This window comes from Trachemys scripta, chromosome 5 (genome assembly GCF_013100865.1).
Source record: "Trachemys scripta elegans isolate TJP31775 chromosome 5, CAS_Tse_1.0, whole genome shotgun sequence".
NCBI lineage: Eukaryota > Metazoa > Chordata > Testudines > Emydidae > Trachemys > Trachemys scripta.
The window spans coordinates 116,623,427-116,650,431 of record NC_048302.1 but is presented as its reverse complement, the minus strand read 5'-3'; the positions used below and the strand labels follow the sequence as shown (position 1 = coordinate 116,650,431).

Here is a 27,005-nt window from a genome sequence, read left to right as displayed (position 1 = left end):
GAAAACTGCACTCCTCTGCCCTGCAGCTCCCTTTTTATAAGGGCCTGCTTGGATCTGAATGGCTGCTTCCTTCACCCCTTCTCTGATTGGCTGCCTCCTGTGCAGCCTCTCTAGGGCTCTATTAACCTCTTCTCCAAGTAAGGGGAAGCCGCCCCATTACAACCACCAACAGGAGTATGATCTAGTGGACAGAGCAGAGGAGTAGAAATCTAAAACCCCTGATTCTATTTCTCTCTTCCACTATGAAATTGGTTGCCATAAACCCATTTTACAGCCAACTGTGGTACAGAGGTTATCAGTTTATCTATTAAATAAGCATAATAATTAGCTTCATTACAGGAATGAAGAATTAACAAAAAGACATGTTTATAAACCACTTTAAAGTCCTCAGATGAAAACGATTATTGATTGTATGCAAGTGCCAAGTATTATACAGTACCAGCATTAATACCAGAACATCAGCAGTAAAATCATTTTTCAAAGCATTGCTCTAGCACATTCTAACAATCCCAAACCAGTTGCTGGTTTGGCTGGCATTAAAGTTTTCCTCTTCCTCATACATACAGAAATCATTCTAGTCTGAGTTTGTAATGTCCTTATTATTAAAACCACTCTGTTAAAAAAGCAACAATGGACTATTGTACAGTCAAAGATCCACATTCAACCCTTGTTCTTCATATTGAACTCTAATTGACATCAATAGGAATTTTGCACAAAGATCAGGGAGTAGACTATGCCCCCAAATAATTTAGAGCATGAATTCTGGGTTGTAATGAATACAGAAAATATGTGACTACAGACAGAGCAATATGATATTACACAGCAGGTCTGTTAGACTGCGTGTTTTGTTACATAGGATGTGGGACTGAAAAATCATCAGAAATACTAAGCTACGTCTCAATTTGGTTCAAATTTTCCATTTGGGGAAAAATGTATTATTAACAAGGCCATGGCCTGTATAGAGCACAAGAATTGTGAAAATGTATTCCCCAGTTTGAAACAGCAGCTCTGTTTGATGTTTCCTGAAGGTTCTCCTTATACAATAGCTTGGTGGAAATTGTTTGTGTTGTCTGCCCTGCAGGATGAATTGCTATTGTCAGCTAACTGAGTAGGAAGAAATTTCATAAACACTCCAAATAATAACAGCAGATTAATCAATACCATCACATTTTAAAGGAGTCATAAAGAGAGGCAGCATGAGCTAGTCTACACAGCAAGTTAGTGCACAGCAAGCCAGTGTGTGTATCTACAGCATGCCAGCTTGTCATGTACTAACATCCTATTTGGTCACAGCTAGCACATAGCGAAAGTCCCAGAGTGCAGTACTTTCACTGTGCTGTAGCAGCGGACACATGGGATGTTACTACACAGCCAGTTGGTGCATTGTATATGGTATGAGGCACACCAGGGTGTGAATCGACTGTGCATCAATTTGCACTTCCTATGGCCACTGCTACAGTACATTATTGCAGGGCAAGCTGGTGTGCTAGAGATTCACACCCCCATTTGCCATGGACTAACTTGCTACATAGATCAGAGGGGTAGCCATGTGAGTCTGAATCTGTAAAAAGCAACAGAGGGCCCTGTGGCACCTTTGAGACAAACAGAAGTATTGGGAGCATAAGCTTTCGTGGGTAAGAACCTCACTTCTTCAGATGCAAGTAATGGAAAACTCCAGAGGCAGGTATAAATCAGTGTGGAGATAATGAGGTTAGTTCAATCAGGGAGGGTGAGGTGCTCTGCTAGCAGTTGAGGTGTGAACACCAAGGGAGGAGAAACTGCTTCTGTAGCTGGAGATTTCCATTACTTGCATCTGAAGAAGTGAGGTTCTTACCCACGAAAGCTTATGCTCCCAATACTTCTGTTAGTCTCAAAGGTGCCACAGGACCCTCTGTTGCTTGCTACATAGAGGAGCCCTTAAAGCATGAGACTAGAAGCTGGAAGACCTACTTATCTCAAAGAACAGTCAAAATGAATTGTGAAGATTGTGTAACGTCTGATCCTGCATCCAATGAAGTCAATGACAATACTTCTGTTGACTTAAGTGGGTGAAAGATTGAACCCATAAAGTGTTATGCAAGTGCTACATTATTATATTCTAAAGAGACAAGCACGTTTATACTAAAGATTGTTGCGAGTATTTTGTACCTTTTGTATGAATTTGCTCACTGTCCTTCAGCACAGAAACCACAGGAAGATTTGCTATCCAGTGTTTAGTGACCTCAGCTATCTTAGATACTTATACTGCCCCCATTACTGTAGTATCTGAGCCCCTAACTATCTTAGTGTATTTAGCCTCACAGCATCACTGTGAGCTAGGCAAGCACTATTACCCCCACATTACAGATGGGGAACTGAGGCAGAAAGAGGCTAAGTGACTTACCCAGGGTCACATAGGAAATCTGTGGCAGAGCAGGGAACTGAATCTGGGTTACTTAGGTCCCACAGTAATGCCCTACCACTGGAACATATTTCAATCCGACAGTATTAGCTTTGGTTCCAGGATCAGTATCTATACCAGTGCAGACCTGTGGATTGGGAGTCACAAAGGTCTAGACCTGTGGTTCTCAACCAGGGGTCCAGGGCCCCCTGGGGGGGCCATGAGTAGGTTTCAGGGGGTCTTCCAAGCATAGCCAGCATTAGAGACTCTGGGGCCCAGGGCAGAAAGCTGAAAGCCTCAGAAAGAAAAAGAACCCCTAGTCTAGACCAAAATTTTTCAAACTGCATTACCTATAAGTTAGGTACCTTATTAATGCTGTCCCACTTTTAGAAAGCTTTGAAATCTACAGATGAAAAACACAATATGGGCCAGATCGTCAGCTCCTGTAAATCAACAAACCTGCACTGATGAACTTTTAACTATTAAGTATTTATTATTCCTCTGAACTGTTCTGTTGTAAGATCACATTAGAGAATTTACTCTCCATATTACAAAACTTCAGAGTTTCTGCTGTGCAAAGAGTTCAGATGCTACCTTAATTTTTTCATTGTGTTAAAAAATTAAATGCAAGGAAGTGGCAATGAGAACTACAGCTCTTACCTACCTTACGGGGATTTTTTTTTAAATCTCCTGCAGACCTCTACCAGATAAAAGGACAATTATTATTACATACTTTGAACCTTCACTAATCAATGTGGAGCACTTTGAGATCCTAGGATAGAACTTCCAGGATTAAATAATTATGTCTGTTGTACTGTTGTTCTTTGTAGGCAAACAGGATTTCACACGCAACAAGTTTTTCCAGTTCCAAGTCTGTCGTTGCATACCACTAGCCATCTATTCTGATTTAAGGACTCTGGCAACCTTTGCACTTGTTATGTATTGATCAGGGTTTAATTACTTATGGTGAATGTCACCTAATTATATTTCAATTTAAAACATACTCACTTTGAAAATGTAATGGGGAAAAGTAGAAAGATTATGGATTTTCCCATTTTAAAACCTTTTAGCCAATGAGATTGCAAGGCTGAGTACTACTGATTATATAGTGCACTTTTACACACATTATAATTCTCTGCAGTAATGCCTCTTGCTCCCAGTATAACAATAGTGAAACCAATTTCATGCCAGTGTTGTGAGAATCAGTATGCATGAAGTGTTGGTTTCCTACTGAAAAATTAATTAGTGTTATTTGTATGCATCACTCAAACTTTTTGTAGCAGTGAACAAGAACTGAACAGTGATTTCCCAAATTCTGTTCTAACTTTTTCCCTGCTATTTTAAAATTCAATAAGCACAAATCACTGCTGTTTTCTAAAGCTAAACAACAAATTGCTTTGCTATGACTCCTACATCTATTTACTTAATGGAGACACTTATAAAGGAAAGCTCTTTGAATACCAATGCTTGTTTCCATAGAGGCATCATCCCAATTATAAGGGTTGGGAAGTAAATGTTCCAAAAAAAAAAAAAAAAAAAGAGAGAATATAGACTGTGCTCCAGGCTGAATTCCTCTACGCTCCTTTGTATGCTACCATTCCAATTTCAGAGCCCAGGCTGCTAAGACAAATATGGTTCAGTGTGTCACCCATGGGACCAGACACCCTGCTGGGGTGCTGGGACTGCAGCTGGAGTATATCCAGGTCTCTAAATTGGGATTTGAATCTGGGATCATCTGGCCTAAAGACAAGAATGTTGCTGATACTGACTAATGTAACCATGCACAAATTTTTTACATAGACCATTTCTGCCTGGCTCAGCACAATTTTAATAGCAGTGTCACAAAAAAAAAAAAAAAGATCAGATAGCCAAAACCAGCAATTTCCCCAGATTCACTGGCAAACAATGAGGTCATAAACCACCAATTAACAAGACTTTAACCATGAAGTAAAGCCCAAATTCAATACATATATTTTAAATACTATATATCAGATATTCAGAACATTAACCATTTTTCAATATCTATATGTACCCTATTTTTTCTCAATTCTGGATCTGGGTTTAGACTACTGAAAAAGTCAGACTCAAAGGAAAAATGAAATTATGAAAAAACCCTATTCAAAAGAAAAATCTGTAAATCTCAGATTTTATTCCCCTGTCTCAACTTCTTCCCCTAAAATGCTGTATTTGTTGTGTCATCCAAGGAATAAGACACATGGATTATTTGAGGCTTTAGTAATCCCTTGTTATAGCAGTCATGGCCTTATCCCATTCAAGCCCAATCCTGTATGCTTAAACCTGTCTAATGATGCCTCTCAGTCTTCATGACATTGGGGAGATCAAATCAAATAATCAATGGAGCATTTCATTAGTTTTTCCACCATAAACCATGAACAAGTTTAGTGTTTCACATCAGAAGCCTGATCAGACTGCATTTGGCAGAGGCAGCAATGCTGGTAGGGTCAGCTGTGATAAATGGTGAGCTGGAGTTCAAATGAGACTTGTTAATGGTGAGAGAAACTCAATGAATAAAAATGGAGCCATAGAGCATAGGGATAACAATTGTCATGCCAATGTATCTTAGCCCTGGCCTGGCGTGATAATATCTAAGGGTGGAAGTATGCACTCAGGTCCTCCTGCCTGTACAAATCTTGGCCATTCTGATGAATATCAGTCTCAGTTTCCCAAGTGTGCCAAGTAATATAAATTTTGTGATGGTAATTATTTCTGATTTGGAATATTTGTCCACTAGAACCTGGGCTAAGCATTAATTCCTTACACATGGTCTACCAAAGAGTTCTCAGAATGTAAGAATGCTTAGCTTGGACTAGATTTGAACCAGCAACTTAAAAAAGTAAAAGGCCCAATAGCTAACCCATGTCAAGTCTTTGAATTTGCAAAGGTCTTGGTCCAGCTATAGGAAAACGTACTGTCCATGGAAATTACATTTAATAATAGTCAAAATGTGATGGTCGGGGTTGACAGCTATCTTCTCAGCTAATTTATCTCAATGTTTGAATTTAACTATCCTCCCTTAAATAAAAGTGACAGGTTTTACCTTTGCAGATCTGCTAGCAATCTGCATGGCTACGTTTATAGTCCACTACGTGGTATGTGTTTGAGTGCTCAACATACAATGGGCTCTGCTAAAAACAAACTCTGTTCTACTCAGGTTCTCGTACCACACCCATAACTGTGGAGCTAAGCACCATACTAAGCGTAGTCACATTTACAGCACTGTTTCCTATTTTCAGTACAGGAAATACAGCAACTGCAGTAGTAAAGTCAAACATTTTAGCAAATTAAACTTTTTTTTTAATTGTACCCAACTGGGGTTGTAAGTTAATAATATTGCCAATTGTAAAGATAACCACTGTCCTCCTCCTAATTTGTAACCAGGCTTTGAGTCCTAGAGACTAAGAAAGCAAATTTTTCGGTGAATGAGGTTATCAGTCGTTGTCCTACTATTAATCTTCATATTGCGCATTTGAGGTCTTGGAGGGAAAGAATTTTGCACCTGCAAGCCCATTTATAATAGCACGACTTAAGTGAAAGCTATTAGTAAGTTTACATCTGATACCAATAGTTTGCGTTATCTCAAATCATACAAAGTATTTCTTTCTTTAGGTCTCTGCCATGCAATAGTCTCTTGCTGCCACTTGGGTGAAGCATCCATTGCTAGGCAAACACAAGCCTATCTGGCAATTTCCGCTGATCTGAGGACTGACTAGATTCTGTCTACTTGCCTCTTAGGTACTCATTCTTCAATAATGCAATTAATTCCCAATGAAATATAGCTGAGTTAGGAAGTGCATCTGGCAATTCCTTTGGATAATGTCTCATGAAATTAGTGTATCAAAAGCCACAATGAGACAATAGTACATGCCAAACTACTAAAAAACAAATGAAGCCAAAACACACACACAAAAAATCAGTCAGAAGTTTCATACCTGTTAGAACGTTTTTAATCCAATAATCGATTATAAAAATCTAAGATGGCTGGTAAAACATCATATGCTGAAAGAGAAACCTGTACTTAAATGGCTATCTGTGCAATCATTTGGGGCTTCATCTTAAGCCAGATAAATTAAAACTCAGAAATTAAAAATGATGCCAATATTAACCTATAATCCCCATAAGATTGTGGAGAGATCTGTGTTTAAATAGATATCTGTAATTTCTAAGAAATGCATAGTGAGAGAGATCTAGGACTAATTTAAGATTTTTGTTCCCCAGTGCTGACTAACTTATTGTTAAGCAGCAGGGGAGCATGGACTGAGGTTTGCTGGGTGCATTCAGAATTGATGGCAGCTGACTGTTTTTAGGGTCTGAATTTCAGCCCACTCTTAATTGAGCCTTTGCCCTTACAGACACAAATATACTGCATTTTAGATGTCTTAGTTTCCCTTATGAAAGATAACAGACAGGGCTCAGGTGAAGTAAACACAAAGACAATTCTTCATTGAGACTGATGGGTACACACTAGCTCTCTCCGGCCATCAAATGCAGCACATTGTACACCCCTGTGGCATGTGTCCAGGTACATTAACTGAGCCTTTGGCTAGTGCCAATGAAGCACTAGATTAGAGTCCAGTCCAGCTGCGTAATGGGTGCACAGGGAGTGATGTAGAAGCTGCTTGTGTTTTCTTACTTCCCAATGTATCAAAGTACAAAAATGGCAGGATTTTGCCCTTAGAAAGTACTTTCAAAGTCACTACGTATATTGAGAATTTTATTATGAACATAAAAAACTCTCTATTCATGCCATCAGTGTGTGTGTGTTAGCAGCCCATGCATTTCTTCATTGGAGAGATCCATTGTCAATGGTTGTATATTCCACTACTACTGATTCTCCTTAAACTTCCTTGATACAGCAAGAACAGTTTTCCACTCATCTTGCCATCTTCTGAGAGGCTCTATAAACTCTCACAAATTTGGCAAATCTGACTTGGGGCTCTGCAAAACATCTCTGTAGTTTCAGAGAAAATGCACTAAAGCCTCTGTTATGACTATTGGACCTATGAGGTGTACCCCTAAAGTGAGATAAAATGTAAAAAGTTTGTGAAAGTTTATTAGATATTACAATAACCATGAAAAACAGATTAAATTGTTTACAATGTTTAATGTTGTAAGATGTGTAAAAGAACCAGACAAAGAAGCTGGATTAGTCTAAACCAAAAGGCCATGCTGATATAATCCAAGGATGGTTGAAATTATGCTTGGCAAAAGCAGAAGATGTGGAACCAGAAGTTCACAGACCAGAATCGGTATGACAGATGCTAGAACTAATTGGCAGATAAAATAATGAAGGAGATGAACTGTCACCCACTCTCCCCCTTTTTGGGTCCCTTAAAAAGAGATTTCGAAAAAAACACATGATCAGTTCAGCTTAGCTCTCCCTCTCATCTTCTGTCCTACCTTGCATCTGAGCTCATCCCCCAAACTGCCCCCACTGCAACTCATCTTGAGTTATCTAAAGGACTTTCTTCCTAAGAAGAAGGCCTGCTGACCTTAATCTTGTTCAAGGAACTTTGTTTTCACCTGAGAGTGCTGAAACTCACCACATTATCATGACATCCAATCTTCAACCCATCAGCGGGGATATCTAATTGTCAGCACTGCAGAGGCATGTATAATCTGCACTGCTTCCCCTTCCCACGTTGAGTTATTTTCTGCCCCCTTTCATTCCTTCTATCCCATCTTGCACTCTCTTGGCTTTTTATCGAAGTCTGAAATCAACTATGCTGTATGCATCCAAGCCTGATTTTTCTAAGAAGAAAAGATCCAATCACATGACATCCCTGACCAAATTGTAAACCAGAATCCAAGCAGCAGGTGTCATGGTTAAGTTGCCAGCCAAAAGCATCCACTTGTAACTACTCAAGTGTTCCAAAAACATCAACAAAAGCTGCATTTCACCCATCTTTACTATCCTGTCTCCTCCACCTTGTTTTTAAAAACAGGATAAATACATGCCCTCTACACATCAGGACTGACTAAAATTAACCCTTTCCTTTTCATCAAAGAAAGGCTGTTCTGAAAATAGGAGATTCTGATATTTTGTCTCCAAAAGGAAAAAGACTTTAAAGGTTTTGACTAAGTTTGTTTCACATAATCACTCCAGCACAGTTTCAATATAAAAGCCTATTTTGATTTCTTGTTCTTTCCTGTGTTTAATCAATAAACTTTTAATTTCAATGAAATCTTTGGGTTTTTTCCAAGTAACTGAGCAACACCAAGATCCCTGTTTAAAATAACCCCGAATCTACCTATCTCTGTTTAATGCTGGACAGTGAAAGAGTTGATAAACAGCTTTAATTCTTTGGGCCTTTGAGATCAATATCCATACCACACTCCACAATACTTAGGGTTACCATATTTAAAAAATAAAAAAAGAGGACACTCCACGGGGCCCCGGCCCCTTCCCCGCCCCTGACCCCGCCCCAACTCCGCACCTTCCCCACCCTAACTCCGCCCATTCCCCAAAGTCCCCGCCCTAACTCCCCCTCCTCCCTTCCAGCCATGCGAAAAGGGCTGCCCAAGCGCTACCGGCTTCACGGTTTGCCGGGCAGCCTCCAGACCCAGCGCCCCCGGCCGGCGCTTCCCCTCCCGGGCTCCAGCTGCTCTGATCCTCCCCTGACTCTTCGGCTCTGTTTAAGAGCCAAGCTGCCCGAGCCAGCACTACCGGCTTCGGGCAGCACTGTGCCTCCGGACCCCAGCCGCCGGAGCAGAGCAGCTGGAGCCCGGGAAGGGAAGTGCCTGGCTGGCGGCTCAGGGTCCGGAGGCACGGGGGCTGCCCTAAGCCGGTAGCGCTGGCTCGGGCAGCTTGGCTCTAAAACAGAGCCGAAGTCTGAGTCAGAGGAGGAGCAGAGCAGCCGCGGGAGAGGAAGTGCCCGGCCGGGTATTTTTCCCGGACATGTTCGGCTTTTTGGCAATTCCCCCCGGCGGGGGTTTGATTGCCAAAAAGCCGGACATGTCCGGGAAAAAACGGACGTATGGTAACCCTACAATACTCCACTCACCATACTAGGATCTAAGGCTTCTTGGATGAATGCACGATTAACACCCTTCTTATTCTAACTTTCAATAGCAAATTTCAGTTCTCCAATTAATCTGAGGGTTAATCAGAATATTTAAGTGCCTCTAACCTTCCAATCACACTCATTTTTCAGAATGTCATTCCTATGAATATCAACTGTATGCTTTTATGATTTGACTACAAGGAATAATTCCAAGTGGAATCCATTAATTCAGTAGAAAGAGTTGGTACCTTCTGCCTTGGTAAGACTCACTGCCACACAGAGACTATGAGTTTTGACTATGTTTTAAAAAAACTCAATTCAGGTGACTGAATTTTCAACAGCTCTAGTCTTTTTCAGGCTGATACATATGCAACATTTTTCAAATCACTCCTCTGCCTTCCAATGGTGTATTGGGTCAGGATTGGCAGATAATGCTCACTCAGCAAGAATAATACTTTATAAAAATACTTAGCACTTCCCAAAGATAGTCCTTTACATTTTCAAAGAACTGTACAAATAGTATCATAGCAAAGAGAATCATAGAATCATAGAATATCAGGGTTGGAAGGGACCTCAGGAGGTCATCTAGTCCAACTCCCTGCTCAAAGCAGGACCTAATCCCAACTAAATCATCCCAGCCAAGGCTTTGTCAAGCCTGACCTTAAAACCCTCTAAGGAAGGAGATTCCACCACCTCCCTAGGTAACCCATTCCAGTGCTTCACCACCCTCCTAGTGAAATAGTGTTTCCTAATATCCAACCTAAACCTCCCCCACTGCAACTTGAGACCATTACTCCTTGTTCTGTCATCTGGTACCACTGAGAACAATCTAGATCCATCCTCTTTGGAACCCCCTTTCAGGTAGTTGAAAGTAGCTATCAAATCCCCCTTCATTCTTCTCTTCTGGAGACTAAACAATCCCAATTCCCTCAGCCTCTCCTCATAAGTCATGTGCTCCAGCCCTCTAAACATTTTTGTTGCCCTCCACTGGATTCTTTCCAATTTTTCCACATTCTTCTTGTAGTGTGGGGCCCAAAACTGGACACAGTACTCCAGGTGAGGCCTCACCAATGTCGAATAGAGGGGAACGATCACGTCCCTCGATCTGCTGGCAATGCCCCTACTTATACAGCCCAAAATGCCGTTAGCCTTCTTGGCAACAAGGGCACACTGTTGACTCATATCCAGCTTCTCGTCCACTGTAACCCCTAGGTCCTTTTCTGCAGAACTGCTGCCTAGCTGGTCGGTCCCTAGTCTGTAACAGTGAATGGGATTCTTCCGTCCTAAGTGCAGGACTCTGCACTTGTCATTGTTGAACCTCATCAGGTTTCTTTTGGCCCAATCCTCTAATTTGTCTAGGTCCCTCTGTATCCTATCCCTACCCTCCAGCATATCTACCACTCCTCCCAGTTTAGTGTCATCTGCAAACTTGCTGAGAGTGCAGTCCACACCATCCTCCAGATCATTAATGAAGGTATTGAACAAAACCGGCCCCAGGACCGACCCTTGGGGCGTAACATTCCATCAGGCAAATACCGATCATCCATGGTTTTAGAGATGGAGGAAAGGATTAGAGAGAGGTTAAGTGGCTTGCCCAAAGCCACAAAACAATTCAATTGGCAGAGACACAATTCATAATTTCAGAATTCCCCATCCCCAAGATAAATGGATGTTGCCTCTCCAATAATGATACCATATAGGTCAGACCTCTTGCTTAGACCTACTAGGTATAACATGCAATTTATGGCTCTCTCCCACAGCCTTCCAAAGAGTGCAGGCTATATGGACTTCAATTGCATGAAATTGTATGTTCATTTTTTTTTAAATAATGAGTGATTTTGAAAAGCGATGAGGGAGAAAGGAGGATTCTCCCCTTATTTGCAAGCCTCTGTTTCTAATTTAGGTATTGGTAGCAGAATTGGTTTGTCAAAATGGTACCTTGTATTTAAATATTCCCTTCATGTCATGTTTTCTCCCTTTACTACTGAAAATAATGTTTTTGTCACTCTGAACATGTAGACTAATTAAGAGAGTGTGTGTGTTTGTACAGCACCTAGCACAATAGGGTCCTGGTCTGTGACTAGGGCTCGTAAGTTCTATGGTAAAACAAATAACTACATACCAGTCAAAGTCTCCGACTACAGTATCTTACTATAGGGAAAGAGATGGAAAATTTAGACTGTCAAATATCATATCAATGACAATGACATATGCTAAGTGGATTTTTATAACTATATTTAGTGTGGTTCTGCAAGAAAGTTTCTTGTTAAACAACGTGGATATACTGAAGAAACAGGTTGGCAAACAAACATATGCAAGTAAGTTGGTATGATCTGACATGATGTACATGGAGAATTTGTCACAAGATTTGTAGTGTGCTGAAAATTCCTTAAAAATGAAGAAAAAGTAAGATGTACTCTGCTGGCAATTATTCCAGCTGCAACCCCACTGACATTAATGAGCCTAAATTTTCTACCGCCTTGTGTATTGTGTGGCCATTTAAACCTGCACAGAGTGCAATATGCAGCCATCCTGATTTCCACTCACTCTCCGTAGGGGTAAATGATTACACAAGGTGTAAGGAAATGGATGATCAGATTCAGTGGATTTTCAAACACTTAACAGAGATCAGAAACTCTTTTGAAAAGCCAAAATTCACACCTCAGTTATACTCATGCAGACCGAATTAAATTCAGGGTTATTCTTCATATTTACATTGGTGTAAATGAGATCCATCAACCCGCCCTCCCTTCCTCCACCCCCCCCCCCTTAATTTTTTTTGGTACACTCAAGAGGAATATCTGGCTCCCTGAGAGACAACAGATTTTACTTTCACTTGCCTTTGCCTTAGGAGTAAGCAAGTTTTCCTCCAAGTGCTGGCACAGCTAAACCATGAACTGATTGCAGCAGCATGCACAGGGCTGGAGATCACCTTTAGGAGTGGAGCCCTATGTTTTTGCAGCTAAAGGACCAGAAGTCTACCCCCAGGAGAGCCAGGTTGAATCTGATATCTGTGTGTGCTGTTTGCTTGCAGCCCATGCATGCATTACAGCTTGGCACCTGTCCTTTGGATCTGAACTGCTGTGAACTTCAGATGCCCAGGAGGTTTCTCCGATCATGGAAGCCTTCTCTTCAAGCTACATGAAGTGGGGGCATCACTGATGGGAAACATGAAATACACACTCCACCCCAGGGCCGACCTTGGCAATCTAAGGGGCAAATTCAGACTCAAACTCTTCTCCATCATTTGGTAGAGCATCGCTTTGATCCCAAGACAGTCCTACTGCTCATATTTCTTTCATCATTCCACACTCGTCCTGTTCATTTTACCTACTCAGTTTGTTTAATCCTCTCAGAAACTGCCAGATGCTTCCAACTGCTCCCTCTCTCTGGCTAAATATTCTATTAACTCCCTCTGGCTAACCATTCCATTAACTCCATGGGATATTTCACTGTCTGAGAGGAGCATGACTTTGACCAACTTTAGTTTCTCATACTTCAGGATATTTCTCTGTGCTACAGTGAAATGCTTCACTAAGAAGCACCAGTGAATCACAGGGTGGGTGGGTAGGAGAAGCCCTCCCCTACAAGGCTTATCTGCATAATCTAAACTTTAAAGCACTGGTCCCCAAACTTTTCATGGCCGTGCCCCCCTTACTGCTGTCTGCACACACACACCCCCGGGAGCTGGGGGGCGTGGACAGGGGCAAGGGAGCCGAGGCTGGGGCGACAGCTGGGGGCAGGTCTGGGGCAGGGAATGGAGCCATGGCCAGGGCTGGGGCCAGGAGTGGAAGCCGCTGGGGCTGGAGCAGAGCTGGGGGTGGAGTGGAGTGGGGTGGGGTGGCGCTCCCGCCCTAACCCCTGTGGGGGCTGGCCTGGCCCCCGCCGCACCCTCCGCCTCAAATGTTCCTCCACACCACCCTAGGAGGGCACGGCCCACAGTTTGGGGACCTCTGCTTTAAAGGTTCTTGTCCTTCCTGTTGAAAGGTAAACCTTCCAAATATAAAAGAAATGAGAATGGATGCTGGACAAAGTCTACTCTGGAGAGAGCCTGAAACAACAGCTCTAAGAGAGATAACTTCCTCCATACTGATCCCAACCACCTACCCCATTTCCCCTTTCCCTGATCCCCAGTTTGCTAATGGTGAGACAGTCTGAGCTTCAGAGCTATTAAAACACCGCCTGCCCATCAGTCCATATAGCTGCATTAGAAGCCTGTGGCTATGCCTATTTTAACCTCACAGATAGAAATATCTACTGACTGTTTCTAATAAATGTAACCAATGTTTCTAACATGTTTTCTATCATAATCTTACCAGCAAAAATCTGGGAATAGCGAATTAACAGAGACTCTCTTCTCTAGAAAAAAGAACAGGAGTATTTGTGGCACCTTAGAGGCTAACAAATTTATTTGAGCATAAGCTTTCGTGGGCTACAGCCTACTTCATCGGATGCATGTAGTGGAAAATACAGTAGGAAGATATATATAAATACACACACAGAGAACATGAAACAATGGGTGTTACTATACACACTATAAGGAGAGTGATCAGTTAAGGTGAGCTTTTATCAGCAGGAGAGAAAAAAACTGTTTGTAGTGATAATGAAAATGGCCCATTTCCAGTAATTGACAAGGAGATATGAGGAACTGGGGGGAGTGGAGGAGAATAAGCATGGGGAAATAGTTTTACTTTGTGTAATGGCCCATCCACTCCCAGTCTTTGTTCAAGCCTAATTTAATAGTGTCCAATTTGCAAATTAATTCCAATTCAGCAGTCTCTCGTTGCAGTCTGTTTTTGAAGTTTTTTTGTTGTAATATTGCGACTTTTAGGTCTGTAATCGAGTGGCCAGGGAGATTGAAGTGTTCTCCAACTGGTTTTTGAATGTTATAATTTTTGATGTCTGATTTGTGTCCATTTATTCTTTTACATAGAGACTGTCCGGTTTGGCCAATGTACATGGCAGAGGGGCATTATATATATATATGCCATCATGTGCCAGCAATGGGAAATTTAGGACAGGAAGTCATTGTTGAAAGGCTTTGTAGAAGAAGTGTGTTGAAGGAGGGAGGTGAGAGGTTATTTAGTATTCAACAAATGAAAAGGCCTTTCAAGCATAGGGAGTATATGGGGGGAAAAGGAGGATGAGAAACCAATTGATGTGATAGGGAAGGAGGCATAAGGGGGGAGAGGCTGGAAGAGGTGGGGGAGGAAATGAGAACAGTGATGAAAGCAGAGACAGAACTGAGCAAGTCCTTGAACTTAACAGTCTAGCCAAACATAACACGACTTTTCTTGTCTGAGTGCTTCAAGGGTCAGCACATGCCAGGCCACCACACTCTGAGAAAAGGACCACAGCTCAGTTTCCTCTTTCTGCCAGCCAGTCGCTGGGCTAGCGCACTGCTCTTTGTTGAGCTAGAGACTGAGGGGGCAAATTAACCCTAGGTGTTAGGCCTAAAACACTGGCATAAGTAGGGCTGCACAGGATATCCCTTGTCCCAAAATGATCATCTGACTGCATATAAAATTCATTATAAAGCACCAGTGTGTTTGTTAGCTGTGAGTAATATTCTTATACAGGATCCACTGCCCATCTCTTTCTGGTATTATTATTGAAGCGTTTTACCTCTTTGAGTGATACTAAGATCTGTTCCACTTGTGGTTTGCTCACAGGAGTGAAGAGTAACCCTTAAATAAATGCATAACAAAGTGTTTTTTATTCATTTTTTTATTCATGCAGATATAGGACAAGTACTAGAGAATCTGATGACTTCCCAATATGGCAACATCTCCCTCAGGGAATTGACACAGAAGCTATTACAGAATCCCAATACCATTGGACTCAATTTTTTCTATAACTATAAATAAAAATGTGTTGCTCGGAAAAATTTGCAAGCCATGGAATGTTTTTACTTTTATTTTCTATAGCGTTGCTTTGGGAACTTATTGTTTTTATTTATTTCCATGTTTACAATGCCATTGCTGCTCTTTAAAGTGTTTATTGAGGAAAAGGAAAGGATCTTCATCACCTTTCAGCCTCCTACACTTCACTCTGTGACAGACAAAGCTTTCCAACAGGAAAGCTTGGTTTCCAGCCTCCACCCCAATAGCAATCCTCAGAAGGGCATGTTAGATAGAGAAAAGAAAAATGGGAGATGATAAAGTGAAAAAGAAGGAAAACTGGGTGAAAAGAGACTGGCTTTGCCAGCTAAAGAACGGGCTCGGTGCACAGGCTAGTCAATCAATTTAGAATATCAACACAGCCATCAGTAGCAGGTTCAGAAGGTGAATGCACCAAGCCTGGGAGTTAGTTCTTGCCTTCTTCAGAGACATATGCCAAGTTTGAAAATTCACAGAATCAATGGCTGGCCCTACTGTCACAGCCTCACATCACTCAGCTGGTAACACTTCGGGAATTAGTGTTGACAAGCAAATCTTTGGTAGACAGAAAAAGGACAAACAGAGGAGGCAGAATGAAGGGGGATTAGAAGGCACAAAGGGAAACATATCTGACTTTCAAGAACATACCTTGAAAAATAATATGTACTTCATGTTTGTAAGGTTAGCATAGAAGTCTAGCATTGCAGCTCAGGACTGGGGATTCTACAGTTGCATCCAGTTTTTACAGAACAGTTGTTCAAAGCCGTTCTCTTTTAAAGTTGCCCTCACTTTAGCTAGATACAATTTATCATCAAGAGTATAGTCTCTGCTTGTGCTGAGAATTCTTTTTCGGAATTTCATCATGCGATGAGCAGAGACCAGACTTACCTTCCTCCATTCCAGCCCCCATCCCCACAAAAAGTAACTTGATAAATGTTTATGGTTCAACAAAACCAACAGCATTTCTCATCCATGTGCATTGAGTTACACTACACATGCAAACTTTGGAAGGTCCCAAAGCTTGTTCCCAAGCTGAGAGGGCCTGGGAATGATGATGAGAGATGGAAATCGTCCTTGGAAGACTCAGGGCACTATGCTGTTTTCCAACTATGCTGTCTGATAGATGCATGGAGCAGCCATTGGCAAAAAATAGGGTAGATAGTAGGGGGAAAAAATCCTAATGAGGAGATCTGTTAGACTGAGGTATATACTCTGCTAAGGACAGTGAGGGAAACCACATCACTTGAGTCAACACTGGACAGGACAAAGCACTGGAGAATATACTGAATAATAATAAAGAGTTATACTAAATAGTAAAAATAGCACTTATTTGCCCAGCTCTTTACCTCTTTTGTGAATGTTAATTGGGATAGATATGAAGATATACACATCCATCTCATAGTCTTATGATTTTATAGTACAAGGGCAAAGAACCTGTATTCAACTGAGCATGTGCTTAAGCCCATCCCTTTATGGAACTTTAGAATGTGCTTAGGGCTGTCTTTAATATGAATGCTTTGGTGAATGGGGGCCCCACACCTTCTCCACCAGAGGAACAGCTGTCATTTTTAAAGAGATGGAGATCAATTAAAAGGGGGGGGGGAATGTGGAGAGTTAATCCAGCTACAGAAATACAATTATTTGGGGGCATTCCTGAATCAGGATTACCCTACTGGGGATGCATAAGCAGAAAGAAGCATAGTAAAATGATTCAATAACCTGAAGATGCTTTGCAATAAGTCTTGGCACTACTGTCTTTAAGATCTCAAAATGCACTTTTCAGCATTAGTCTCTCTGTTATTCATGGATGGGAGCCTATCGACTGCAAAAGAAAAGAAAGTGTACACATGGGTGATGCTAAGTGTTTGAATAATAGATACCTTCCATTAGTTAGTAAAATTAATGTAAAAATGCACAGTAATCTATAAATCTGATTTAGAGATGGATGACTAAAATAATGAATATGGATGATATTTTTAATGAATGTTACATGCAATAGCCATGAACATTAGCAAGTGTGAACATCAGTGAATGAATAGCAAGGCTTATAGTTCTGGATCTTGACAAGTCTAACTAGAGCTCCTCTTAGTGTGTGCATTGTTACTCCGTTTTGAGATTAAAGAGTACCTATTGAGGCACTTAACCGTTAACAAAAATAAGAGATTTTGGTCTTATCTTCACTTACCGGGGGATTGACATGTGACAATCGATGCATCGGCAGTCGATTTAGTGGGTCTAATGAAGACTCACTAAATTGACTGCAGATCACTCTCCCGTTGACTCCTATACTCCACCTAAAGGAGAAGCGCAAGGGTAGCCGATGGGAGAGCGTCTCCTGTCGATATTGTGTAGTGTGGACCTAAGTAGATCTAAGTACGTTGAATTCAGCTATGTTATTCACGTAGCTGACATTGCGTAACTTAGATCAATCTCCCCCCCGTAATGTAGACGAGGCCTTAGAATCATATAAGCAATGTGTTTCTTGTAGGGTGAATATTTTTTAAATAGTAGTACTGTGTTATATTTGAACATGTTTCCATAACCAGGCTGTACTGATGATCTTTCCTGTGATTTCCCCAGTGGGTGATGAGGAGAATGAAAAGCAGTGTTAGCATAAGATGATTAACAGGTGTGAAGGGAAAGCTCAGGAGTAGCATTGAAGTTGAGAGTCTTAGTTTCAAGGGAAGACAGCCAGATGTCAGGCTGAAAGTGTAGTCCATCTTCCAAGAAAACAAACCATAGAAACTGAAATCCCCAAGCAGCAGTCTTCCTTCCCTTCCAGCTGCTGCTGCTATCAGTCCAAACATGCCTTCAGCTGTAGATTACTGCATCTACCCTCCTCTACAGCCTCGCAAAGCTGCTCATGTCCAAACTCAAGTATGTTACAATGTCACATCTGTTCACGAAAACATATTCATGTAAGACCCCTCCTGAAAGACTTCCAGTGGTTCTCCATTCACTTCCATAGCCACTACAAAATCTCTCTCCTCATCTTCAAGGGCCTTCAAAATCTGTTAAGTACATCAGAAGCAGGAAGCCTGCCAAACAATCAGTGGGGCCACTGGACAATTGAGATGATAAAGAAGCCCTCAAGGATGACAAGAACATTGTGGAGAAGCTAAATGAATTATTTGCATGTAAGGGACATTCCCACACTTGCGCCATTCTTTTTAGGTGACAAATCTGAGGAACTGTCCCAGATTGAGGTATCAGTACAGGAGGTTTTGGAACAAACTGTTTAATTAAACAGTAATAAACCACCAGGATCAGATGGTCATCACCCAAGAATTCTGAAGGACCTCAAATATGAAATTGCAGAACTGTGGTAAGTAACTTATTGTTTAAATCAGCCTCTGTACCAGATGATTGGAGGATAGCTAATGTAATGTTGATTTTTAAAAAAGGATCCTAAGATGATCCTGGCAATTACAGGCTGGTAAGCCTAACTTCAGTACCTGGCAAATTGGATGAAACTATAGTAAAGAACAGACTTATCAAACACATAGATGAATACAATTTGTTGGGGAAGAGCCAACATGGCTTTTGCAAAGGGAAATCATGCCTCACCAATCTATTAGAATTCTTTGAGGGGTCAACAAGCATGTGGACAAGTGTGGTCCAGTTGATATAGTATACTTGGACTTTCAGAAAGCCTTTGACAAGATCCCTCACCAAAGGCTCTTAAGCAAAGTTTACAGTCATGGAATAAGAGGGAAGGCCCTCTCATGGATCAGTATCCGGTTAAAATATAGGATACAAAGTATGATGGGTTGGATTACAGAAACCCCCTTGGCGCTGCCAACTGATGTGCCAAGACTACTTCTGCCTGTGCTTTGCCTGCCAGCTTGGGACTCCAGCACCCTGTCTTGTTGAGCCAGACACGCCAGTCTGCTCTAACACAGACCCAGGGTCTGAACCACATGCCCCAAAGCTGCAGACTTAACTGAAAGCAACTTAAGAAGTGTTCCTGTCTTTAACACTTAGATGCCAAACTCCCAATGGGGTCCAAACCCCAAATAAATCTGTTTTACCCTGTATAAAGTTTATAGGGTAAACTCATAAATTGTTCGCCCTCTATAACACTGATAGAGAGATATGCACAGCTGTTTGCCACCCCCCCCCAGGTATTAATGCATACTCTGGATTGATTAATTAATAAATAATAAGTGATTTTATTAAATACAGAAAGTAGGATTTAAGTGGTTCAAAGTAATAGCAGACAGAACAAAGTGAATTACCAAGCAAAATAAAATAAAACACGCATGTCTAAACTAATACAGTAAGAAAACTGAATACAGATGAAATCTCACCCTCAGAGATGTTTCAGTAAGCTTCTATCACAGACTGGACACCTTCCTAGTCTGGGCACAATCCTTTTCCCGGTACAGCCCTTGTTCAGGTTAGGCGGTAGCTAGAGGATTTCTCATGATTGCTCTTCCCTTTGTTCTGTTCCACCCCCTTATATGGCTTTGGCACAAGGCGGGAATCTTTTGTCTCTCTGGGTTCCCACCCCCGCTTCTAAATGGAAAAGCACCAGGTTTAAGATGTACTTCAGTACCAGGTGACATGGTCACATGTCCTGTGAGACCCCAAGCCTTCATTCCTCCCAGCCTGACCCTCACAGGAAGGCCTGCCGGCAAACAGAGCCATCCACAGTCAATTGTCCTGGTTGATGGGAGCCATCAAGGTTCCAAAACACAATTAATGGCCCACACTTTGCATAATTACAATAGGCCTTCAGAGTTATATTTCATATTTCTAGTTTCAGATACAAGAGTGATACATTTATACAAATAGGATGACCACACTCAGTAGATTATAAGCTTTGTAGTGATACCTTACAAGAGACCTTTTGCATGAAGCATATTTTAGTTACATTATAGTCACACTCATCAGCATACTTTCATAAAATCATATAGAGTGCAACGTTACACAAAGGTTAAAAATAAATGGTCAGTTTTCACAGTGGAGAGAGGTAAGTAGTGGGGGCCCCCATGGATCTGTACCAGAACCAGTGCTATTTAACATATCCATAAATGATCTGGAAAAGGAGTAATGAGTGAGGTGGCAAAGATTGCAGACAATTCAAAATTACTTAAAACAATTAAATCCAAAGTTTACTGTGAAGAGTTACAAAGGGATCTCACAAAACAGTGGCCGGAGCCCCTGACCTTTTAAATCATCTCCGGAGCTCTGCCACCACTACCCCGGGGTAGCAGCAGAAGGGCTCTGGCAGTGATTTAAAGGGCCCGGGGCTCCCCGCAGTGGCAGAAGCACCGGGCCCTTTAAATCCCTACCCGAGCCCAGCTGCCAGAGCTCCAGCGGCGCTTTAAAGGACCAGGGGCTCCCCGCAGCGGCTGGAGCCCTGGGCTCTTTAAATCACCGCTGGGGAAGCCAGTCCGATTGGGCATGGCGTACCGGCTCTTGCCAATACGCCATACCGGACCAGCTTACTTTCACCTCTGATAGATCCCCCATTAGTATCAGATCTTGTGTTTTAGATATTTTTGTTATTTGTCCTAGAAAGATCTTGGAGTCATTGCGAAAATTTTCTGAAAACATATGGTGAATGTGCAGCTGCAGTGAGTCAATGACGTTAACAGAATGTTATGACCCATTAGCTATCCCTTTCCTAATGAGACAGAAAATAACAATGCCACTAGATAAATCCATGGCACACTTACACCTTAAGTGCAGTTCTGGTCACCCCATCTCCAAAAAGATAGATTAGAATTAGAAAAGGTACAGAGAAGGGCAACAAAAATGACTAGGGTTAAGGAACAGCTTTCATACAAGGAGGGATTAAAAAGACTGGGACTGTTCATTTTAGAAAAGAGATGGCAATGGGGGATATGAGAGAGGTCTATAAAATCAATGAATAGGGCAGAGAAAGTGAATAAGTTTTATTTGCCCCTTCACACAACACAAGAACCAGGGGTCACCCAATAAAATTAATAGGCAGCAGGTTTAAAACAAACGTAAGGTTGGATATTAGGAAACAATATTTCACTAGGAGGGTGGTGAAGCACTGGAATGGGTTACCTAGGGAGATGGTGGAATCTCCATCTTTAGAGGTTTTTAAGGCCCGGCTTGACAAAGCCCTGGCTGGGATGATTTAGTTGGTGTTGGTCATGCTTTGAGCATGACTTTCTGAAGTCTCTTCCAACCCTAATCTTCTATGATTCCATGATAAGGAAGTACTTCTTCATATAACGCAAGTCAATCTGTGGGACTTGTTGCCAGGGAATGTTGTCATGGCCCAAAGTACAAGTGGGTTTTAAAGGAATTAAAAAGGTCATGGAGGATAGGTCCACCAGTGGCTATTAGGGAAAATGGTGAGGGACACAATCCCAGGCGCTGGGTGTCCCTAAACCTCTGACTGCCAGAAGCTGGGACTGGATGAAAGTTGATAATTGCCCTGTTCTGTTAATCCCCTCTGAAGCATCTGGCACCAGGCACTGCTGGAAGACAGGGTACTAGGCAAGATGGACCATTGGTCTGACCCTGCATGACCATTCTTATATTCTTCACTTACTTACTATTTATCTTTATCATCTCATCCCTCCCTGTACCTAACATGCTCCCTCTCTGCCAATTAAGACCTCCGCCTTGGCTACACTTGCGAGTTACAGCACAATAAAGCAGCCCCGGGCGCCCTAGCTTACTCCCCATCCATGCTGGCAAGGCACATAGAGCGCTCTGACTCCACAGCTACAGCGCTGCTGGTACTCCACCTCGGTGAGTGGAATAATGTTTGCTGCACCCCTGCTGGAACGCCATGGCACCAGTGTGAACGAAGTGTTGTGTTACTGCGCTGCGATCAGCCTCCAGAAATGTCCCATAATCCCCTTAAGTCAAGTGGCCACTCTTGTCATTGTTGTGAAATCGGCTGCAGGAATGCGGAAATACCCTTTCAAAGCTCTGTTTCAGAGAAGCCGGCTGCTTATCAGCTCCAAGAAAAAGCAAACATTTACTGTTTGCTTTGAGTGAGTGAGAGAGAGGTGGGGGGAGGGGAGGAGCGGGGTCTGAACTTACAATACAGCATGCTGACACACTCTCAGCACCCCAAAAACCCACTCTCTCTCCCCCCACATACACACAACACACTCCCTGTCACACTCCACCCCACTCCCCCCCCATTTGGAAAGCACGTTGCAGTCACTTGCAGTGGCATTCGGAGCAGTGCATTATGGGCAGCTATCCCAGCATACAAGTGCTGCAAATGTGGTCATGCCAGTGTGCTTGAAGCTGTCAGTGTGGACAGACTGCAGCGCTTTCCCTACTGCGCTCTACGAAGGCGGGTTTAACTCACAGCGCTCTACATCTCCAAGTGTAGCCATGCCCCTCGTCTCAACCCCCAATTCCCTTTTCTTCTCTGTTGGAGGCAGATCTTATGCAGCTCTTGTACATCCTTCCTAGCACCTCACTGATTCCCATCCCTTTTCAAAATGCAGTTCACATCTCCTAGGCTGCCAACCCATCAGTATATTGCTGACATATTTCCATACCCACTGATAAATTCTCATACCCACTGTTACTATTTCCCCTCACCGGCCCTTTGTGCTCTGCTGACCTTACCAGCATTGATACTTTGTTGTGACTATTGTGCACTGTGAGGTGGGCGCATGATAAGATGATGTAAAATTAACAAATGAGAATCACTTTATCTATAAAATGCTTTGAGATCTTCAAAGTTGGGTAAATGTTATCCCCTATTTACAGATAAGGCATGGAAAAGTTAAAGGGCTTGTCAAACGAAGTCCTTGCTTCCCTAAGCTGTACTGCATTATGTATAAGTATTCTGATCTCCTCTTTACTTCTCCGTTCCCCTTATGCTCCCTACTTCTCCATCCTTCCGCAACAGGACTTTTTCAGGCCATTCTCCTACTCAGCCTTTCCCACACTCGAATATCACTATTTTGTCTGTAGACCACTCTCTATCAACTACCTCACTCAGCCTCCCCAAACCCAAATGTCATGAAAACCTGTGCCTTGACCTGATGCTGCTACTTATTCTGCTTGCTTAGTTTCCTAGATGTTGTTAGTTCAGTTTGCCTGGCCTGAACTAACAGACAACTGATTGGTGTGCTTTAATTGTTTGTGTTATTCATTAGTATAACTATTGTTTCTAGGAAGGTGTTTTCTGTCTTATTTAGCACAACTAACTTTTGTTTCATTTTATTCTTTCCATCCTAGGAAGAGTAGCTTGTGCTTTATCCCCATGTTAAGTAGTTAAAATCTGGAAGCTTGCCAGATTCTGTGGTGCCGTGGATTCATTTCCTAACTAGACATGTAATTCTTGGAGCTGAACTCAAGACAATAAAATGTATAAAAACCTTTGACTATAATAAAACTCCTCACTAAGTGACAGAGTCTCTTTCACATACAGAAATCAGAGCAAACCTGTTGGTAATGAGAAAGTGCAGACAGTAATTATTTTATTACAAGCCTGGAAATGATGCATAATTTAATTTTTGAAAATTCATGTAATAGTGATTGAATAATAATTTCTTCATGTCTGACGTCATTAGAGCCCCATTTGTATACAATATCCCTCAATAACATATTTATCCACTTGTCACTGAAGCAGAACAATATTCCAAATGTCTGGTCTTTGACAGCCAGTACTCTGTTTATGACAATTATTTTGATGTACTCCAGAGATTGTGGAAGAAAATGGATACAGGGAATCACTAAAGAAAAAGGGAAATCTAACAGCAATGTTACAGTGTTTCAAAAGGTAGCATACCATGGCAAATTTAATTAGTGAATCTTTGCCATGTACATTGAATGAAACACAGAAAAAACTGTTCTAGACTTCCTAGAGAGTTCACAGGAAGGTCAGGGCCACAGATGTCAATACCCAACAACAGACACATTTGACTAGAAGGCTGACCGACTACCAGAAAGTTATCCCTGTGGAATGAAAGTGGATTTGTGAAAGCTTCAGGTTACTAGCTGGGAACTGAACAACCAGGGAGAATGAGAACAACCAGACAAACCATATTATATTTCCCACTATACTCCCACATCACAAAAGGCTTGACCTTGAAAGAAGTTAATCCTAACAAATCCACATTACAAAACTTTTCCACAAAATTCATACAATCATTTTATTGTTTGTGTATGGGTATCTATCCCACACAAAGCTTTAAAATGTGGTGTGTCTAACATACATTGAAAGATTAGCAAGACTACTACAACATAAGATACACTTCAAGATATTCTATAACCAAAGGAAACGGATTTGTTCCAGAGTCCTTAAATGTTTTAAAATAAATCAATTTATTTCAAACGAAACCCTGTATGGTGCTTTTATTTTATGCAATCATTATAGTTAAAGGTCAATAAAAGTTTCTACTCTAAACTCATATATATGATGTTCCTTAGAATCGTGAAATCTATCATTTCATGATCAGTTTCACCCAAATTGCCTTCCACCTTCAGATTCATTACCAATTCCTCCCTCTTGGTCAGAATCAAGTCTAAAATAGTGCCTCCCTGATTAATTCCTCCACTTTCTAGGACAAAAAGTCTCCAGTACACTCCAAGAACTTATTCGAAATTTTGTGTTTTACCATATTACTGTTCCACAGATATCTGGGTAGTTGAATGGGTCCCCCATTAGTATCAGATTTTGTGTTTTGGATATTTTTGTTATTTCTCCTAGAAATGCCTCACCCACCTCCTCTTTCTAATTTTCTTGTCTATAGTTGAGCCCTACCACAACATCACCCCTATTTTTACCCCTTTTATCTTTACCCACAGACTCTCAACTGATTTGCTGCCCACTTCCTTCCAGACCTCAGAACAAGTGTATATATTCTTGATGTATAGTGCAACATGTCCTCCCTTTTTACCTTGCCTGACCTTCATGAAAAAGCTATACCCCCTATACCAATATTCCTGTCATAAGTCTTCTCCCACCAAGTCTCTGTAATACCAATTATGTCATAATTTAGCTTATGTACTAATACTTCTAATTCTTCCTGTTTATTTCCTATACTCCTTGCATTTGTGTCTAGACATCTAAGATATTGAGCTTATTCTCCCACTGATTTCCCTCTCATTGCCTATTCATCAAGTTGTCTTTTAGAACCTGGAGTAACCTACACAGTCCAATGGGAATGGAGCCATGGAGAGCCTTGAAAATTAGTAGAGTTTTAAAAATATATGTTTCTTTAATCTTTTCTGGTGTGTTTTATTTTACTACCTTCATCTAAAGTAAAATAGATACATAAAAATAAAAATGTGCACAGTCAGTAAATGAACTAGACCCATTTAGAAATACTAAAATATTAATATAAATAGCTGTGCTGTTAATTTGCACTCCAATTCAGCAAAGCACTTAAGCATGTGTTTGAGTCCATCCTTATAAAGCAAAGTACTTCAGCATATGCTTAATCCCAATGGACAGCTGGAGAATTGGAGGGGATTCAGAAAAGAGTTACAACAATCATTAGGTGCATGGAAAAAACCTCATATGAAGAGTGACTGAAAATATTGGGATTGTTTATCTTATAAAGAAGACAAATAAGAGGGGCACGACGAAAGTCTGGCATAGAGAAATTAGATCTGGAGCTTCTGTTCCCAGTGTCTCATAAATAAGTCTCCGTGTTTGTCACGGAGGTCATGGAAGTCATGGATTCTGTGACTTTCGGTGACCCCCGTGGGGCTGGCCCGGGAACCACCTGAGCAGCTTGGGCAGCCTCTTGGCCAGTCCCACCAGTTGCTGCTGGGGCAGTCTCAGGCCCCCCGCCTCTACCCCCAGCAGCAGGAGTTTGGGTGGGGGGGCTCAGGGCTGTGGCTGCAGGGCGGTGCTTACCTGAGGGGGAGGGCTCCCCGGAAGGACAACAGGAACTCCCCTCCCTCAGCTCCTAGCTCCACATGCTGCCTCTGCCCACAGGCACCTCCCCTGCAGCTCCCATTTGCCGCAGTTCCCAGCCAATGGGAGCTGCAGAACCAGGGCTTGGGGCAGAGTGGAAGCAGCACATGGAGCTAGGAGCTGGAGGTCGCTGCTTCCCAGGAGCCAGGTAGGGAACCTGCCCCAGCTCCGTCCACCCCCCCCCCCCGCCCCCGCCGTGCCCCCCCGCCGTGGTGCCCCCCGGCCGTGATTCCCCCCCCCCCCGAGCACCTGCGGTGCACCTCAAGCCACACCCCCTCTGCAGGCCACCGCCACCCCCAAGCACGTGCAGCACCCTCCCTTGGGCTGCCTCCAAGCCCCGCTACATTCCCCGGGCTGCCCCCCCTCTCAAAGTTTTAGTCAGGGGTATACAGTAAAAATCATGGACAGGTGACTGGCCGTGAATTTTTGTTTACTGTCCCGTGAGGTGTCCATGACTTTTAGTAAAAATACCCGTGAATAAAACGGAGCCTTACTCAAAAACACAAGAAAAAAGGTACGTTCGGTGAAATTAAAAAGATGGCAAATTCAACCTGATAAAAGGAAATACTTTTTCAAACAACACATAACCAAACTGTAGAGCTTACTGCCACAGGACGATGATTAAGCCAAAAAATAGCATGATTCAAAAAAGGGACTGGGCATTTACATGGAATAAAAGAATACCCAGAGTTATAATATTAACACATTTTGGAAGAGATATTAAGCCTCATGTTTCAAGGCTTAAACCAATCTCTAATTACAAGAGATTTGGAGGTTTTTTGCATATTCCTCTGAAGCATCTGGCACTGGCCACTGCCGGAGAGAGGATACTGGACTCA

At 42.1% G+C, this 27,005-nt stretch overlaps 1 protein-coding gene across 2 annotated transcripts in view; it reads right to left on the bottom strand.

Annotated features, from left to right (window-relative positions):
• Positions 1 to 27,005, bottom strand: part of SORCS2 (sortilin related VPS10 domain containing receptor 2) — an 810,911-nt gene that overhangs the window by 419,822 nt on the left and 364,084 nt on the right. The window lies entirely within an intron of this gene.